The sequence below is a fragment of the Hyla sarda genome, chromosome 1 (genome assembly GCF_029499605.1).
Source record: "Hyla sarda isolate aHylSar1 chromosome 1, aHylSar1.hap1, whole genome shotgun sequence".
NCBI classification, from domain to species: domain Eukaryota; kingdom Metazoa; phylum Chordata; class Amphibia; order Anura; family Hylidae; genus Hyla; species Hyla sarda.
In genome coordinates this window covers 362597746-362618278 of record NC_079189.1, presented here as the reverse complement: position 1 = coordinate 362618278, position 20533 = coordinate 362597746, and the positions used below count along the sequence as shown (strand labels likewise).

Below are 20533 nucleotides of genomic sequence, written 5' to 3'. Positions count from 1 at the left end.
CTCCTATATCTATGACTATACTCCCCTCAGTGCAGGACTCCTATATCTATGACTATACTCCCCTCAGTACAGGACTCCTATATCTATGACTATACTCCCCTCAGTACAGGACTCCTATATCTATGACTATACTCCCCTCAGTACAGTACTCCTATATCTATGACTATACTCTCCTCAGTACAGGACTCCTATATCTATGACTATACTCCCCTCAGTACAGGACTCCTATATCTATGACTATACTCCCCTCAGTGCAGGACTCCTATATCTATGACTATACTCCCCTCAGTGCAGGACTCCTATATCTATGACTATACTCCCCTCAGTGCAGGACTCCTATATCTATGACTATACTCCCCTCAGTGCAGGACTCCTATATCTATGACTATACTCCCCTCAGTACAGTACTCCTATATCTATGACTATACTCTCCTCAGTACAGGACTCCTATATCTATGACTATACTCCCCTCAGTACAGGACTCCTATATCTATGACTATACTCCCCTCAGTACAGGACTCCTATATCTATGAGTATACTCTCCTCAGTACAGGACTCCTATATCTATGACTATACTCCCCTCAGTGCAGGACTCCTATATCTATGACTATACTCCCCTCAGTGCAGGACTCCTATATCTATGACTATACTCTCCTCAGTGCAGGACTCCTATATCTATGACTATACTCCCCTCAGTACAGTACTCCTATACCTATGACTATACTCCCCTCAGTGCTGGACTCCTTTAGCTCATTAGCACTGACCATACTTTTCCTCCCCTTGTCTCCCCCACACAGCGTGTGAAAGTCCGGGCAGGAGGGAGGCTTGTTGACTCTGCAGTGCGCATGTGCAGTGAGAACCTCCTGTTACAAAGACAGATAACAGGGGAGAGGTGCACGCTGTGTGCTGGGGAGGATGCCGCACTCGCTGCTCCGGTCCTTATAACTTTTCCTCTTACTCCTGCGGGCTCCCGCTTGGATTTCTTGGCCCATTAAGAAGCTGCCAATAGTTACCTGGGAGTTTGCCTCTACGTGTTGCTGTGAGGTAGTTGCTGAGGTGAGTAGTGCGCGCTCTATGGACTAGTTAGGTGATGCGCTGTGTGTGGACTCCGGTGTATTGCCTGGGCTGAGCGTGCAGCCAGCTGGAGAGCAGTGAGCGGCCACTGTGTGTGAGCTGCCCCTGGATGTGCCCTGCGGGTGGAGTGTGGCAGCAGGTGACACATGGGGGGGCTGGGAGTTTACTGATGCTGTTTGCTGCCGTGATCTGTCTGTTTGCACAACTGTAGACTCTGCTTACCCCACTATTTGTCCCAGCTGTGTCACTGACTGCAGGCGAGAAGAGCATTTTCATGGAGTGTGCATACATGGAACTTGTCAGGATTCTGGGTAAAACCACTATATTGGTTGTCACCCACTGGGATACATCCATAACGAAGCAAATAGATGCATGTCACTTACCTATCACCTATGGAGCTTGGACTGGTATCAGTGCTGCGTTTCCCAACCAAAGTGCCTCCAGCTGTTGCTAAACTACAACTGCCAGCATGCCCGGACAGCCGAAGGCTGTCCGGGCATGCTGGGAGTTGTAGTTTTGCAACAGCTGGAGGCACAATAGTTAAGCGAGTATCATGTGTATGTATAAGGGTGGGTTCAGACTACGATTTTACTATATGATTTTGACATACAGTTTCTACAAAAAAACGTATTCAACTGTACAGAAAACCGTGCCCATAGATTTCCCATTCAAAACCGTATGCACCATATTGTACACGGTTGTCTCCGTTTTTCAAGCCATACGTTTTTTTTACTCTGTGTTTTTCCAGACAGAAAACCGTGGCCTACGGGTACTTTCACACTACCATTGTAGTGTACGGTTGCTGGATCCAAAACTGTCTGCTCCCGTCTCCCAGCCGGATCCAGCCCGAACCCCATTCATTTCAATGAGCCGAGCGGAGTCAAACGCTGACTCCGGTTGTCTCATTTTTCCCTGAATACGCTTATCTGACCAAACCTAGAACCGTGGTATACCACTGTTTTAGGTCCGGTCAGAAAACTGTATACGGGGCAAAAATGAGACAACCGGAGTCAGCGTTGTGCGTACGGTTCCATCCAGTTTTCACCATACTGTTTTTGACTTTCCACAGTTTTTTTTTTTCTTGGAATTTCAATCAAACAAGTGAAACTTTATTCATAATGGAGTGAAAAGTTCAAAACGTATACGGTCTTTTTCTTAAAAAACGGCTGCAACCGGACATCATTTTTCAAACCGTACACAGATAAAAATTTGTACACACGTTTTGATACAGTTTAGTCAGGTTTTGAGGAATCCTTTTTTATTTTATTTTATCAAAAACCTGATACAGGAACTGTATTGCAAAAACGTGGTGTGAACCCACCTTAACAGACAACTGTCACATCAGTTTAAATGCAGATCTGTCACTATCCATTGCTTGGGCTTCACCAGTAGGTGTTTAGTGAATTCCATATCCGCCCTCTGTGTGGCCTGTACATGTTCTGTAGAATCAGACATCTTTTACTTTTTGTGTCCTTTATTGACCTGAACAATTGTCTGCGCTGGGTTCATATCTTCATACACTTGGCAGAGCTTCAGATTCCAGATCTATTGATTCTCTGTTAACCACATTTTGCTGCCTGAAAGGCAAAGATTCTAGTAAATGTGAAGAAATGCAGTTATTGCACTGAAGCGTTGCTTTTCTACCTAGGATCTGGCCCCACATATAGGGAAGTATAGGGGTCGCAGTTGTACGGAACTTTAAATCACTATAATAGGGTTACACGTGCCGTATTTTGCTGATGTCAATGGGTAGGAAAATATGAAGCAGCAAATTACGGCACGTGTGACCCTACCCTAAAGCAATCTTTATAGGGTAGGACGTTCACATGTGTGTGTTTTGCTCCAGATTTTCCGCAGCAGATCTTGGTACCCTTTTGAAGTTAAAGGGGTTATCCAGGAAAAAAACTTATAGATAGAGAGATAGATATCTATCTACTGGCTCCAGAAAGTTAAACATATTTGTAAATGACTTCTATTAAAAAAATCTTAATCCTTCCAATAATTGTCAGCTGCTGAAGTTGAGTTGTTTTCTGTCTGCCAACAGTGCTCTCTGCTGACCTCTCTGCTTGTCTCGGGAACTGCACAGAGTAGAAGAGGTTTGCTATGGGGATTTGCTTCTACTCTGGACAGTTCCTGAGACAGGTGTCATCAGAGAGCACTTAGACAGAAAAAAACATCTCAACTTCAGTAACTGATAATTATTGGAAGGATAATCAGCTGCTGAAGTTGAGTTGTTTTTTTTCCGTCTAAGTGCTCTCTGATGACACCTGTCTCAGGAACTGTCCAGAGTAGAAGCAAATCTCCATAGCAAACCTCTTCTACTCTGTGCAGTTCCCAAGACAAGCAGAGATGTCAGCAGAGAGCACTGTTGTCAGACAGAAAAGAACAACTCCACTTCAGCAGCTGATAATTATTGGAAGGATTAAGATTTTTAATAGAAGTAATTTACAAATCTGTTTAACTTTCTGGAGCCAGTTGAGATATATACAATTTTTTTTCCCTGGAATACCCCTTTAAATCAGTTGCGGGAAATCTACAGCAAAATACGCATGTGTGTAACTGCCCTATGTAGAAGTAACTTCATAATATACTTAGAACGTGTTATCCCAGTAGCCTCTTGCTGTCTTATAGAAGTCCTGCTGTTGCTTTGCGTATGTTGTGACGTCACCTGACTGGGTACAAAGGTAGACATGCAATTGTACGCCACCACTTTATTTAGAAATATAGTGGGAAATACCATGATAAGGCCAAAGACGGAATTTCCGAGCGGAATCCGGCAGAAAAAAATGGATATGCTGTTGCAGCAGAGTCCTATTGTTTTCTGCTGCACCGTGTATACGGTGGGATTTCCATGGTGACAGCTGAAACATGTTCATTCTTTCAGTGGAATCCCCTCGGCAATGCCCCTTATTTACCTGTGTTTTCCAGGCAGATGTTATGCAAACTTTCCGCCATGTGAACATAGCTGGAGTGTGACTCTAAGGTGGCAAATACATGCATCAGAAAGTACACCTGTCTGAGTTCCCCAGTGCCATGCAGTGTTCCCAGGATTATTAGCATGGATTTCTCTAGGCCCTGTTCACATGAATAGAACAATAAAAAATAAAAAAACACTTTGGCTTTGAATCAGCAGGGTAAATGCACACCAAAAATCCAGTGGATTATAGTATCAGCCATGTGGATGAGATCTCAACAAATCCCATGATTCAGTAACTTTCAGCACAAATGTGTAATCTACAGCCTGTCAGTTTCTGTTAATTTATTGTAGATTTTACCTGTTAATTTAAATGGTGATGTCATAATGCACAAGCAACCCTACTACTGTAGTCTTTGCTTTGGATCACCATTAGATCTGCTGCTGAATCTGCTATTGCTGACCTTTTTGAAGAGTACCTGTCATGATAATCCGGTGGCAGGTTGTGTGCAAACTGGCATTCTTGTAGCCCGAGAATTGGTCTTGCATGATACGATCCTAAGTCGAAATGCATCTTCCGACATCTTGACTCCTGATCGTGTCATGTCAGGCTAAGTCTCCTGCTATGAAAATGCCAGTTTACACATATCCTGCCATTGGATCGTCATGGAAGATACTCTTTAAAGTGTTAGGCTATGTTAACATGGCGGAATTTGTATGCAGAATTCTGCCATAATTTACTGTACATTTATTTTAATTGGATTCCGTTGTCCCCTTCACACAGCAGAATTTCTGTGGCTGGCATTTTACTGCAGAAATTCTGCTGTCCGCAAAAGTATAAGTTCTTCCCATTGAAGTTAATGGGGCTTGAATTTCAGTTGAATTGTTTTCTGAGAACACAGGAAATTCTGGCAGAATCCTGTAGTTCCGCTGTTCCATTAAAGAGGAATTTTTCAGGAATTGTGGAAATTCTGCCGTGTAAACATACCTTTTACTGTCATTTCTGAAAATTTTTGACGTATAGTAGAGACTTACTTGAAATGAAATATTTTCATTGGTGTGTGTTCAGGTGCTGGGACCCCCATGATCCCTACAACAAGTAGAACTGCCCAACAGTGTTTTCTCACTGTCTTAATATAAAGCCTATTGGCCATCTTCAATGAGAACTAAGTAAGGGTGCATTCACATTACGATTTTGTCCTACGGTTCCAGTATATGGCTTTGTATATGAAAACCATATGCCGCCGTATCGGAAACCTTATATATTGACTTTCCATACAAAACCGTACACACCAAGATGCGTCCAATTGTATACGGTTTTGTTCTTGTACTTTTTTTTTTCCTGGACAGCAAACTGTAATCTACTATGGTTTTGTATCTGGTTTCAAAACCGTATATGCACCGCATCCAGTTTTTGTTAACATTGAAGTCAATGCAAACCATATGTGTCAGAAGTGGCATACGTTTTTTTGTATGCGGTTTTCTTGCACATGCCCAGTGTTAACCCTTCTGAAAAGTACTAGAACTTGCTACTTCCCTTGGCATTTCAATAAAACTATGGAATCTTTATTGGAATAAATTTTTTTTATTAAAAAAAAGTATAATTCTTTTTACAAAAACTGATGCAACTTATGATGATACATTTTCCAAAAAAAAAAAACTGATTCGAAACAGAGTGGCAAAATCATGATGTAAATGCACCCTTAGACAGCAGGGAGAAACATCACTTAAGGCCGATTCACACTATGTTTGTAGTGTATGGGAACTTCCCGGATACGGCTGGGGAAAGCGAAAACTGGGTGCTCCCACATCCCAACCAGATCCGGACCAAACCCCATTCATTGGCTCATTTTTGCCCCGTATACGATTCTCTGACCGGACCTAAAACTGTGGTATACCACTGTTTTAGGTCCGGTCAGAAAACCGTATACTGGGTGAAAATTAGCCGACCGGAGTCAGGGTTTGACTCCGGTCGGCTCATTGAAATGAATGGGGTTTGGTCCGGATCTGGCTGGGATGTGGGAGCACCCAGTTTTCGCTTTCCCCAGCCGTATCCGGGAAGTTCCCATACACTACAAACGTAGTGTGAACCCAGCCTAAACTGGGCACCCGCTCTTTTTATGTATTGGAAGGGGTCTATACACTAGGATCCCCACTGATATAAACCTTTGATACATCAAAGGTTTTCTTTAAATAATGGTTAGGCTAAGTTTCCAGTTTTTTTTTTCTGGCAGTTTTTGGAGATCTGCCACTGCAGTTTTTGAGCCAAAGCCAGAAGTGTCTTTAAAAGGAATAGGACATATAAAGGAAGGACTTACACTTCTCCTCCCTTATGGATCCACTTCTGACTTTGGCTCAAAAACTGCAGTGTCAGATCTCCAAAAAACTGCCAGAAAAAAACAAGTGGAAACTTAGCCTTACACTTAAATTTTACTTTTTCTTGAGAAACCCACAGTGGCAAATTTTCATGAGAATTTGCATAATTTCATGCGGATTTAGGTCAAAATTGCTGTCAAAAATTCGACCCATAAGCATTTAGCCTTACTCATGATGTCAAGGGAAGTGTGCCTTCTGTAATGTCATAAAAATAAGTCTTATACCTCAAGTGTCTCTAAGAAAAAGTGACTGACTTGCCTAGACCTACTAGCCAGAGTTTAGTTTGCAATTTCTAACCTGCTGTGGCAAAAAGAGCATGGACATGTGTTGGCTTCTACATGCGATGCGCTCCAGTATTAGTGTGAATAGACAACATAAATACTAAGCATGGTCATCAGTCACAGGTATTGTGTAGGAAGACTGACAAGTAGCAATATGCAAGTCTAGAATTCTATACTGAGTGCTAGATGACCTTTCCTGAGTCTATTCTCCATGATGTTTCAATAGGCTACAGTCCAGTGCCGTAGCTAGTGACAGATAGGGGAATGTGTGTTTCACCCCAGAAATACTCTTTATGAATATAGTCATGTCGGTAGGGTTTGAGATCTGTTCAGACGCAGAACATTGCAGTTTGTGGTTTAGGACCTTGGTATAACAATGTGTTACAGTGGTAAATGTACTCCTTTTTATTATTGTGCTGATTTAAATACACAGAAACAAAGCCAGCTCTGCTATATCTATACACTGTTCACATTTGTGTCATAGCTTCTTGCCTGACAGACCCCGCTGAAACTTAATAGGGTCAGTCGGTGTAATGCTATTAGGGCCCATTCACATGGCAGTATTTTCAAGCATTATCCAGCATAAAAATTCTGCTTGTAAATTCAGATGCCGAAGGCTCCCATTGTTTTTAATGGGATTCTGCTGCACTACGCACAGGGCAAAATTTCCATGTTTTTTTATTTTTTATTTATTTAATGAATGTCTGCATCAAATTTTTCCTGGTGGAGGTTTTGCCATCTAAATGGTCCCTTAGGGGCATGGAACACTATTCTTCCTCTTAAATTTGTCAGAATTGACAACAATTCAGAATTGCTTAAAGGGGTACTCTGGCCCTAAGACATCTTATCCTCTATCCAAAGGATAGGGGATAAGATGTCTGACCGCGAGGGTCCCGGCGCTGGGGACCCCCGCAATCTTGCATTCGGCACCCACCTCTTTGAGCTGCACACCGCGCTGCCAGCTCACAAACTGCCGTGTGCTGACCACGGGGCCAGAGTGTTGTGACTCCGCCCTGTGTGACGTCACCCCCTGCCCCTGCTATACAAGTCTATGGGAGGGGGCGTAAACACTTTCATAGCGGGAGTGACATCACACGGGGGCGGAGTAGTGACGTACTCTGGCCCTGTGGTCGGCACCCGGCAGTTTGTGAGCTGGCAGTGCAGTGTGCAGCTCAGAGGTGGGTGTCGAATGTAAGATTGGGGGAGGGGGGTCCCTAGTGGCGGGACCCCCGTGGTCCTTTGGATAGGGGATAAGATGTCTTGGGGCCAAAGTACTCCTTTAAGCCCCAATGCTTATGTAAACGCACTGGCCGACATTTATCATTTTCTTTTAGACAGTTTTTTGTGTCTAGAAAAGGCACAAAAATGTGCAAGCAGGGTTTATTTGCTTTTGGCAATACACATGATATGGAAGGGTTCTTTGAACTGCACCCTTTTGTGAAAAGGTGCAAAAAAAAAAAAAAAGGCACAAAGCCACTGAAAAGTCTCTAAATTACACCAGCCCAGACTTGGCTTAGCTTTTTGGTGTATGTGAAGAGAGAAGTTTCAGAAAATGTGACCTACACAAAATGTATCACATTCTCTGTAACCCTTTAATACATTTGGTGCTCCTACACATTACCAGCACACAAAAAAAAGGTAGAAAAATGCTTCACTGACACCTACAATGATAAATTCCCCCCCCTATATATCTCCAAAGTAAACCTATGGCAGATGACACCCATGCTTAAAAAAATTGTTAGTCTATAGACATGTTTAACGTACATGTTGGAAGCTTTTCTTGCACTGTTAACACAATGTGGAATTAGCCTTATTTAGATACATTTACAGGGCTTGGTAGAGCACAAACTACATGGATAACTACTTACTTTAATCCTTTACATACCATGTGGTGATATTGACCTGCCATGTTTACACTCTTACTCTGTGTATAATTCTAGCATACTTATTAATGTGCTGTACCTGCACCGCAGGTCCTGGTGAAGCATATGCGTGCACGAAACATCACTAACCAGTTGTCAAATGTGCTACAGAAATTCTTTAAATGCCTGTAAATTAATAAGGCAAGATAATGCATTTAGAGTGGTTGGCATAGTCCCTATCCGTTATGCCCTAATTCATATCCCACCATGGAAATGATCACTTCACGATTTCCTCTCTGGACCATAACCCTGCCACGTGAATGCCCTTAGATTGTTGTAACCAAGGGCAACATGGTAAAACAAGGCACATGGGGGTGGGGGGGAGAGATAAGTAATTATATATCTCAAACAGTAGGATTTAAGAAATTATTGTACATTGGAAATATTTTTCAAGCTTAGACCTATATTTTCTACGTGGTAAAACTTTAAAGGGGTACTCCGGTGGATAACTTTTTTTTTTTTTTTTTTTATCAGCTGGTGCCAGAAAGTTAAACAGATATTTGTAAATAACTTCTATTAAAAAAAATCTTAATCCTTCTAGTACTTATCACCTGCTGTATGCTCCACAGGAATTTTTCTTCTTGACTTTCCTTTCTGTCTGACCACAGTGCTCTCTGCTGACACCTCAGTCCATTTTAGGAACTGTCCAGAGTGGGAGAAAATCCCCATAGCAAACCCCTCCTGCTATGGACAGAGGTGTCAGCCGAGAGCACCATGGTCAGACAGAAAAGACATTCAAAAAGAGAATATAGCAGCTAATAAGTACTGGATGGATTAAGATTTTTTAATAGAAGTAATTTACAAATCTGTTTACATTTCTGGCACCAGTTGATTAAAAAAAAATCCAGTGGAATACCCCTTTAACAATTTTCTTGTAAAGCCCATAGGATGTAGATTCTTTACATTTCTAACTATATGTTGTCATGTTTTCACGTCCCAATTCCTGCTTTTACTCCACTTTGATGTTGGGAGTGGTGTATGTTTTAGTGCCTGTAATTTTTTTTAATTTTTTTAAATCTTCATGACTTCTTTTAAAAGGGATTCAATTTGGAAACTCCAGACAGCCCCTTTAGGCTGGAATAGCACATGCCAGTTTTTGGCACAATTTTTTTATTTTATTTATTTTTTAAACCAAAAAGTAAGTTTCGAAAGGAAAATCTAATGGTACTTCTTCCTGCTAGGTCACTTTATTTTTTGGGGATCCAATCGATCACTGCAGAAAAAATGCAAACCCCAGCGGAAGTTGCCTAAATGGAGGCCAAAATAACATGGGTGATTGGGGTCTGGGTACATTTGCTGTATGTGCCAGGAGATTTTCTGGTCCATATAGCAAACAGACACCACTGATGTGGTGTGAAAAGAGCCTGATGGTGAAGGCACTCGCCTGTCATTACCAGTCCTATAGACTTTGAATGGAGCGGCAGTATGCATGCTCCTCATACACTCCATTTAAATGGGGGCCATCGTATTTCTGTTCTAGCAATCATTTGGGGTTCTATTGGTTAAACCACCCCACAGTATAGCAGATATTACCCATCCAGTTCTTACCACAATACCCCTTATTTAATTAACAGTATTAAATAGGAACATATTTGGCTCACGCATTTGGAGTTTGTAATTTAAGGAGTCAAAAGGATGCCAAATAGTTAATCCTTTGCATGTTTTGTACAAAAAAAATATACAAATTGCTCAATGTATCCAGACCTGGTGAAATTTGCTAGCACCATTGTAATCTCACTTTTTAGTAAGGATATCCTGTCCCTACTGATAGCATGCTGTTTAATAGTAATAATAGTTTGGGCAGTGAACAAGCTGGTTTTCCACTTAAAGGGAACATGGCTGCAATAAGACAAAATTCAAAACAAGAATGGTGCTGTTCCTAAGCCGCATTTCTTCGGTACTGCTTGTAAAATGCTATAGAATTCATGAGCAGTGTGCCTTTTAGGAACAACTGAATACTATCTTTTACATCTACTCTGCAGTTATGGATCCAATGATTTTCTGCAGTGTGGCATTTTAATCAATGGGTCACAGACCACACTTTTATTTATGGTTATTTATTTTTTCCATTTAATACTTCATCGAAACAGAATGGCTATACAGCTGTCAACTTGTTTTGCTGACCTAGCATGTCATTGGAATTTTTATAGTGCATTTTTTTATGATGGTTAGATAAGGAGTGTTTATGGAATCAACAAAAAATCTGAAGAATGCAGTTGTGCTTCCGTGCATGTAGGTCCTAACTACATCCATTCTTCTCTTCTTCAAAAATAAGTGATACTAGGTTTCCATAAAGGGAACACTAAGGCTAAGTTTCCACTTGTTTTTTTTTTTTTTCTAGCAGTTTTTGGAGATCTGCCACTGCAGTTTTTTTGAGCCAAAGTCAGAAGTGGATCCACAAGGGAGGAGAAGTGTAAGTCCTTCCTTTATATGTCCTATTCCTTTTGAATACATCTCTGGCTTTGGCTCAAAAACTGCAGTGGCAGTATTCCAAAAACTGCCAGAAAAAAAAACAAGTGGAAACTTAGCCAAAGGTTAGAGAATGGTTAAAAAAATAAAATAAAAAATTATGTACACCTCTGGAATGTGAAATCTCTAAGCCACAATCCATTTAATGCAAGCTATACTTGGTTGCACAGTCTAAGGGGTATGTTACACGGACAGTTATTGGCCAAACAGTCCCATATCGTCTTCTGTAATGGCACCAGCGATCAGACGACATCTCCCCATGTGATAATTACAGCTTGGGGCCGCATGAATGGGCTGCCTGATATTCTTTGTCATCCTTCCCGCCGCTTCACCATGAATACTACATTTCCTGGCCGCCATTGCTGCTCTGCTCTCGCTATAGTCCAGCTCCCAACAACTCCTCCTCTGAGAGCAGCCTCCCACCCTCCTTTTCTTTGAGCAGAGAGATACAGTGTCTTTATTGGCTAAGGCTGCACACAGCTCCTAGCTAAAGGAGCATGAATTATCAGTGCAGGGCAGAAACCACATTGTCTCTGTTCCTCAGGAGGGTGGGGGCTGCTTTCAGAGATTGACTTAAACAAAGACACGTTGGTTGGCTAGATGACGTGCTTTCCTCACTCCGTGCATGTAAGGGATTAGGTTGGTGAAAGAAAATGATTGGGAATGGGTAATGCACAGGGTCAAGCCATGTAATAGAGCCCTAAGAAAATCATGAGTCCAGTATTTGAAAAAATTATGCATTTTTTTCGGGAAAAACAGCACCAATCCTGCCACAGGTTGTGTGTAGTACGGCAGCGCAGTCCTTTTTCACTTTTTTTTCCTTTTCTTTATTAATACTTGACAGCCCCTTTAGTTCCCTCAATGAGGTGCGGACTTGGCTGCATGGGGATCCATTGTTCACATTGGCCTGTATAGTTATCAGATGACTGTGTAACTTCTATCTTACAAGGTTTTGTTGATGCTAGTCACCAAGAGAGCGGTTAGGACAAAACGGGCATAGGAATGAAGTCTGGAGCAAGCTTTAGCTCATGACCAGGAGTAGCACTGCAGGTACTCTGTAGAATCTAGACGATAAGGCAGGAACACGAGGGAAGATTTATCAAAACCAGTCTAGAGAAAAAGTGGAGCAGTTGCCCGTAGCAACGAATCAGATTTATTCTTTCATTTTTAAAAAGACCTCCTGAAAAATTAATGAAACTATCTGATTGATTGCCATGGGCAACTTTTTCTCTCTCTAGGTTTTAATAAATCTCCCCTTTTAGTATTTGGAGGATAAGGCAGGAATGTAGTTAGCAATAGGTAGGGGACTGTACTGCAGTTATACCACAAATACAGGACATAGTAAAAATAGACAATAGTCAGGTAGCACTGCATTCTCCACACTTGTTGTCCAAAGAACAATGCAGAAGCTTAGTCTGAGAAACAATATGATGGTAAGGAACAAAAGTAATCAAATATGGCTCCAGGCATACAACAAACCAGGAAGGGAAAACTTTGATGACAAAAAAAATCTAAATCGGCTCCACAAAAAAAACCATAGCAAATTCCACCCTTTTTTTATTTATTTTTTATTTATTTATTTATTTTTTTGCCCATGTGAACATGGTCCTTTTTTATTTTACAAAAAGTAGATACAACAAAATTCTTCTTACTGTGTGCTCGACTCTAGCAGATTGAACCGGTATAGAATTAACAAGGTATTATAGCAACGCTGCTCAGTGGATTATACACTGGTGACATAAGCAAAATTAATACAGGGGGCCAAGAGTCGTACAGCAGGCCAGCAGAGATAAGGTAGGTCATGAAGCAGGAGGCCCAAAATGAGGTATTTAGGGGGTAAAATGCAGAAATATGTATGCAAGTGTTGTTTTCCCTAGGAAAGAACATTTTGATGTATATGTCTTGGGACTACACTAGGATATATGCACAAATCACTGAATCTTTTCTGTTCAAAATCAATAGCAAATAGTATACAAAGCAGATCACTTTATAAACAAAAATTAACGTTTATGAAATAGTGTAAAAACTCTAATTTAGTAAACTTAATGATCCAACTGTCACAGGGCAATATTCACAAATACTGCATAGGCCATATGAGTAGTCTCTTAATGTCTGTGTATATATCCAACGATCACACTGCGGTATACATACAAACCACAAGAAATATAGATAAAACTGCTTATGTTTCATATGTGTGTCAGGCAGCGCTTGCGGGTGATATGTGAGTATTTACCCCGATGGGGACAGTAGAGCGCTGGGCTGATAATTCATTTTGGGGGTGGGGGTGGAAATGCCATTTTATATACCGTGGAACCGCCATATGTTACAAAAATACTGTGGTACACATATTTGGTCATACCGCCCAGCCCTAAATTAAAGTATATTCACCTGGAATTTGTCACCAATATATTATGTTCAGAACTAAACACATTGGCAAATAATGTATAGGGAGATAAAACAAATGACAACTTTGTCTATTCGCTTATAGCTGTTTGCAAAAACGCTGCAGCATGAGCGCCTCCCCTACTCGCTCATTTCAGCACTAAGTCTTGTACCTTAATCAGTCAAGATATCTAAGCTGTGCACCACCTCCTTGACACTTGAGCTCTGAGCATGATTGAGAGTTCTTAACGCCTAGACAATATTGGGCATAATTCCAGGCCTCTTCCATCCGGGACTTATCACACCAGGGCCTAACTGTACGCCTTGGGTTGTTAAATGACTATGAAGCAAGCTCAGGAGCTATGTCAGACACTTACTGCTAATCCTTGGGAGCCGTGATCTCGCTGCTCCCTGTCATCACCCTTTAGATGCCGTGTTCAATGCTGGTCACAGGTGCCACTTGGCTCAGGAGTTCATCAGACCCCCACAACATGGTCGGGGACTACTACTTACCAGCTCCCGTTGTTCCCCATTGCTCCGGCTGTGGCACCGCCCCATCGGCTTAATTGACCGCTTGCGTCATCACTCTGCTCCTCAAGCAGACAAAGCAGAGTGGTGACGTGAGCCTTCAATCAATCCGAGGGGACGGGAGCAGGGAGGAAAAAGTCCACGCCCAGAGGACTACTTGCGGGTTGGCCGGTGGGGTCTTTATAACTTAACCATCCCTCGGGGTAAAAACGTCCCCCGGGGATGGTGAGGATAACTATTTTTAGCATATAATATAATAGTTATATCTGCTGATTGTTTCCCTTTAAGCCGCTTTGAAGCGAGCACAGGAGCTGCGCTCGCTGCAGAACAGTTAGTAGCTTCTACGATCAGTAGCCTTACACTCACTACTCATGTCATTTAACCCTTTAGACGTCATGATCAATGCTGATCACAGCATCTAAAATGAAAGCGAAAGATGCCGTCAGCTCAGTGGAGTTCGTGGAACCCCCGCAATGTGGTCAGTTCCGTGAGCCAAAATGGAGTGTCCTCATTACCTGCCTTCTGCCACCCGATCGCCGATTCCATGATGTAACCTGGCTTAGCCAGGCTTGATCAGTGCACCGCCAATCACGCTGTGTAATGCTATGCCATAGGCATAGCATTATGCAGTAAATGCAATCAAATGATTGCATATAAAAGTCCCCTATGGGGACATAAAAAGTGTAAAATAAAAAAATTAAGAAAAGTTCCTAAATTATATACAGTGTGGATCAAAGTTTGGGCACCCCAGGTAAAAATTTGTATTGTGCATAAAGAAGCCAAGGAAAGATGGAAACATCTCCAAAAGGCATCAAATTACAGATTAGACATTCTTATAATATGTCAACAAAAGTTAGATTTTATTTCCATCATTTACACTTTCAAGATAACAGAAAGCAAAAAAAATGGCATCTTCAAAAGTTTGGGCACCCTGCAGAATTTATAGCATGCACTGCCCCCTTTGCAAAGCTGAGACCTGCCAGTGTCATGGATTGTTCTCAATCATCATGTGGGAAGACCAGGTGATGTCAATCTCAAAGGTTTTAAATGCCCAGACTCATCTGACCTTTCCCCAACAATCAGCACCATGGGTTCCTCTAAGCAGTTGTCTAGAAATCTGAAACTGAAAATAGTTGACGCTCAGAAAGCTGGAGAAGGCTATAAGAAGATAGCAAAACGTTTTCAGATGTCAATATCCTCTGTTCGGAATGTAATTAAGAAATGGCAGTCATCAGGAACAGTGGAAGTTAAAGCAAGATCTGGAAGACCAAGAAAAATATCAGACAGAACAGCTCGCAGGATTGTGAGAAAAAAAATTCAAAACCCACGTTTGACTGCACAGTCCCTCCAGAAAGATCTGGCAGACACTGGAGTTTTGGTACACTATTCCACTATAAAGAGATACTTGTACAAATATGGTCTTTATGGAAGAGTCATCAGAAGAAAACCTCTTCTACATCCTCACCACAAAAATCAGCGTTTGAACTTTGCAAATTAACACACAGACAAGCCTGGTGCACTGTGGACCGATGAGGTTAAAATTGAACTTTTTGGCCGGAATGAGCAAAGGTACGTTTGGAGAAGAAGGGGAACAGAATTTAATGAAAAGAACCTCTGTCCAACTGTTAAGCATGGGGGTGGATCAATCATGCTTTGGGGTTGTATTGCAGCCAGTGGCACAGGGAACATCTCACGAGTAGAAGGAAAAATTGATTCAATAAAATTTCAGCAAATTTTGGCTGCTAACTTGATGCCATCTGTGAAAAAGCTGAAGTTAAAGAGAGGATGGCTTCTACAAATGGATAATGATCCTAAACGCACCTCAAAATCCACAGGGGTTTACATCAAGAGGCATAAACTGAAGGTTTTGCCATGGCCTTCACAATCTCCTGACCCCAATATAATTGAAATTCTATGGATAGTGTGTGACAGACAGCCCAGAAATCTCAAAGAACTGGAAGACTTTTGTAAGAGAGAATGGGCAAAGATACCTCAAACAAGAATTAAAAGACTCTTGGCTGGGTACAAAAAGCGTTTACAAGCTGTGATACTTGCCAAAGGGAGCAGTACAAGATATTAACTCTGCAGGGTGCCCAAACTTTTGCAGATGCAATTTTTTTTTCCTGTTATTTTGAAAGTGTAAATGATGGAAATAAAATCAAACTTTTGTTGACATATTATAAGAATGTCTAATCTGTAATTTGATGCCTTTTGGAGATTTTTCCATCTTTCCTTGGCTTCTTTAAAGGAGATGTCCTGCCCCGGCTGCAAAAAAAAAGACAAACTTCCACTTACCTCCAAATGTTCTCCCGGAGCTCCGCAACAGCTAATCGGTTGGCCAGGCTATTTACTTCCTAATTCCTTTTATCCCGGTACGTCACACGAGCTTCAGCCTATCACTGGCCGCAGCAATGTCCCGCCTTGGCCGGTGATGGGCTGAAGCGCTGTGTGACGGGCTGTAGGAAGCAAACAGCCTGGCCAACCGATTAGCTGTTGCGGAGCTCCGGGAGAACATATGGAGGAAAGTGGAAGTTTGTTTTGTATTTTTTTTTTTTTTTTTTTTTTTTGCAGGACGGAATAGCAAAAGTCTGCGCCGGACATCTCCTTTTAATACAAATTTTTACCTGGGGTGCCCAAACTTTTGATCCCCACTGTAAAACCCCCTCCCCTAATAATTTAAAAAAAAAAAAATTATCAAATCCCTCCCCCTTGTTTTCTCATTTTACAAAAAAAGAGAAACATTTTACATATTTGGTATTGCTACGTGTGTAAATGTCCAAACTATTAAAATACAATGTTTCTGATCCAGCTCCGAAAATACTGGTTTTTAATCCCATCATATATTGGGGGGGAAAAAAATAAAACTTGATCAAAAAGTCCCATCAAAACAAAATTGGTAACGATAAAAACTACAGATCACGGCACAAAAATTACTGTTTATGGAAAAATGAAGTTATAGGGGTCAGAAAATGACAATTTTATGCATACCAATTTGGTTAAAAAAAAAGTTTGCAATTTTTTTTTAGTACAATGATAGAAAAACTATATAAATTGAGTATTGTTTTAATTGCATTAAAGGAAATCTGTCATCATTGTCACCTGCACTAACCAGTGCAGGTGACACTGATGACCGGTTCTTACTTTGTTCCATTTTGGTAATCTTCGCCCCGTATCTTCAGCTCCGGGCCCGGCGTCGCTGCTGTTCTCTGCTGGGTCCCGCTGCTAGAGAACAGCAGCGGTGATGTCACTAAGCTCCGCCCATGCTCCAAGCCGGGTTCGGAGCTGAAGATATTGAAGAGAATTACTAAAGAACTGCACAGAATGGGACAAGGTAAGTACCGTTGTCATCAGTAGGGATCGACCGATTATCGGTATGGCCGATATTATCGGCCGATAATCACGATTTTGGGCATTATCGGTATCAGCAATAACCTTGCCGATAAGCCGATAATTCACCGCCCCCACCGCACCGCGCCCGCCCCCCCGATCCGCCGCGCCCGCCCCCCGTAGTGCTGGGAGGTATACCGGTATGGATTTTTGCCTATACCGGTCGGGCCCCTCCCCCACCCTCCGAGTCAATAAAAAAAAAATTTAAACTTACCCGTAATGGGGGTGGTCCGGGCCATCCATCCTGTAGTGTCCGGCGGCATTCCGGGTGGAGGGTGAACCTGTCTGGGCTGTTCTTCTCCGGGGGTCCTCTTCTCCACTCCGGGCATGCTCCGGCCTAGTACGCTGCATAGACGCCGCTACGCCGTGACGTCAGGTGCGTCGCTGCGGCGTCTATGCAGTGTACTAGGCCGGAGCCTGCCCGGAGTGGAGAAGATGACCGCCGGAGAAGGACAGGCCGGACCGGTTCACCCTCCACCCGGAATGCCGCCGGACACTACAGGAAGGGAGGATGGATGGCCCGGACCACCCTGACAGGTAGGGGGAGAGAAGCGGGTGGTGGCGGCGGCGGTCTATGGCCCCGCAAAAGCCACCGCAGTGCATTGATTTAAAGCGCCCGCTTTAAATCAATGCTCTGCAGCGGTGTCGAGGGGGGATAAATAGCCGATAACTTATACCGATATTCCGGTATAAGTTATCGGCTATCGGCCCTAACCTCCACAGATTATCGGTATCGGCCTTAAAAAAACGATATCGGTCGATCCCTAGTCATCAGTGTCACCTGCACTACCTGTTTGTACCGACAGGTTAGTGCAGGTGACCCTGATTAAAGATTTCCTTTTAAACCCTAGAATAAAGATAATGTATCATTTATACCATAAAGTGCACTGCATAAAAACTAAACACCCCCCCCCCCCACCCCCATAATTGGCAAAATAGCAGTTTTCTTATAAATTTCCGCCTGCAAATAATAATTTTTTTGGTTGTGCTTTAAATTGTGGTTAAATGATGGATGTGATTACAAAGATCAATTGTTCGTGTAAAAAAAAAAAAAAACAAGCCCTCATATGGTTCTGTAGGAAGAAAAATAAGTTATTGATTTTAAAAGGAGAGGAGGAAAAAACCAAAATGCAAAAATAAATATTGGCCCGGTCCTAAGGCCAAAATGGGCTTCGTCCTTAACCCCTTAAGGACTTATTTTTATTTTATTTTATTTTATTTTTTTTTTAATTCTGACCACTGTCACCTTATGCATTAATAACTCTGGGATGCTTTGACATAGTGGTAAATTTTCATCTTTACTTGCATTCTTTCTTCGTGAAAAATCCCAAAATTTCATGAAAATTTCGCATTTTTCTAACTTTGAAACTCTTTGCTTGTAAGGAAAATGGATATTCCAAATAAATGTTATATTTATTCACAAATACAATATGTTGACTTCATGTTGGCATCATAAAGTTGACATGTTTTTACTTTTTGAAGACATTAGAGGACTTCAAAGTATAGCAGCAATTTTCTAAATTTTCACGAAAATTTCACAATCTCAATTTTTCCAGGACCAGTTTGAAGTGGATTTGAGGGGCCTTTCTGTGAGAATACCCCATAAATGACCCTATTATAGAAATTTCACCCCTCAAAGTATTCAAAATGACATTCAGAAAGTTTAACCCTTCATGTGTTTCACAAGAATAGCTGAAAAGTGGAGGAGAAAAACTTGCATATTCATTTACAAAAAAAAAATAAAAAAAAATATATATAAATGTATATGTGTGTGTATATATAAACCCCTCTCAGACTGGAGGTGGTTTAGTCAATGGCTGATCCAACATGTCACACAGTCAGAGGCTATATGCACAGCAGAGGTGAGTTATCATGTTAGGGTCCCATCCGATATGAGGCCACCTCCGCGTGGTGGATGGGGGGACACATTTTGATCAAAAAGTGCGCTGAGAGCCTCCATTTTTTGACCTAGAGTGCTGTTGCAACTTTCTTGTTTGTACATTATATATATATATATATATATATAAATATTTTTTTTTTTTTTTAAAGTGGTAAGAGGAGAAAAAGACCCCCAAAATTTATAGCCCAATTTATAGAAATACCTCATATGTTGACATAAAGTGCTCTGCAAGCTCACAACATGGCTTAAGAGGGAAAAATTAACATTTATTTATTTAAATGAATTTTGCCGTCATGGCTTTTGGGGGCCATGTTGCATTTAGGTGGCCCCCAGGGTGCCAGAACAGCAAAAAAAAAAAAAACACATGGCATACTATTTTGGAAACTACACCCCTCAAGGAACACAAAAAGGGGTATAGTGAGCCTTAACACCTTACAGGTGTTTGACGACTTTGCGTTGAAGTTCAACGTGAAAATGGAAAATTAGACTTTTTAACACTAAAATGGTGGTATCCAAAAATTTTCTTTCACAAGGGGCAATAGGAGAAAATGGACCCTAAAATTTAAAGCCCAATTTCTCCCGATTAAGAAAAACAATCCATATGTGGATGTTAAGTGCTCTGCTGGCGCACTACAGGTCTCAGAACAGAAGGGGCGCCATTGGACTTTTGGAGAGAGAATTTTGCTGCAATTGAAGTCGGGGTGCCATGTGCATTTAAAAAAACTCCCATGGTGCCAGAACAGCAGACACCCCCAACATGTAACACCATTTTGGAAACTACACCCCTCACAGAATTTAAGGGGTGCAGTGAGCATTTACACCCCACTGGTGTTTGACAGATCTTTAAAACAGTGGGCTGTGCAAATGAAAAATAAAATTTTTCCTTTTCACGGACCACTGTTCAAAAAATCTCAGGGGTGGGGTGTAAATGCTCACTGTACCCCTTATTACATTCCTTGAGGGGTGTAGTTTCCAAAATGGGGCCTCTCGTGGGGGGGTGCACTGTTCTGGCACCATGGGGGGCTTTGTAAACACACATGGCCTTTAATTCCAGACACATTGGGGGAGATTTATCAAAGGATTTAGACTGGTTTTTCCTGTCTAAATTTGTCGCACAGAAAGTTGCAGTCTAAATATGTGTGACTTTTCTGCGACTTTTGCTGTAGAGGATTTTTAGAACATGATGCATGCAAGTCTATTTTAGACGGAAATGCATTGGAAAATGCATTGGTGCTGAATTTATCAAGTGTGACTTTTGTGTGACAAGTCGCATCTGCCCAAAATACGCTGAAATGTCAGA

At 41.7% G+C, this 20533-nt stretch overlaps 1 protein-coding gene across 1 annotated transcript in view; it reads left to right on the top strand.

The window, feature by feature from the left end:
• Nucleotides 1-867: 867 nt before the first annotated feature.
• KANK1 (KN motif and ankyrin repeat domains 1) overlaps nucleotides 868-20533 on the top strand; it is a 256356-nt gene continuing 236690 nt past the window's right edge. Inside the window, exon 1 of the mRNA XM_056522827.1 lies at nucleotides 868-1056. The gene's annotated coding sequence lies outside the window, so the exon portion shown is untranslated. The remainder of the gene's footprint in view (nucleotides 1057-20533) is intronic.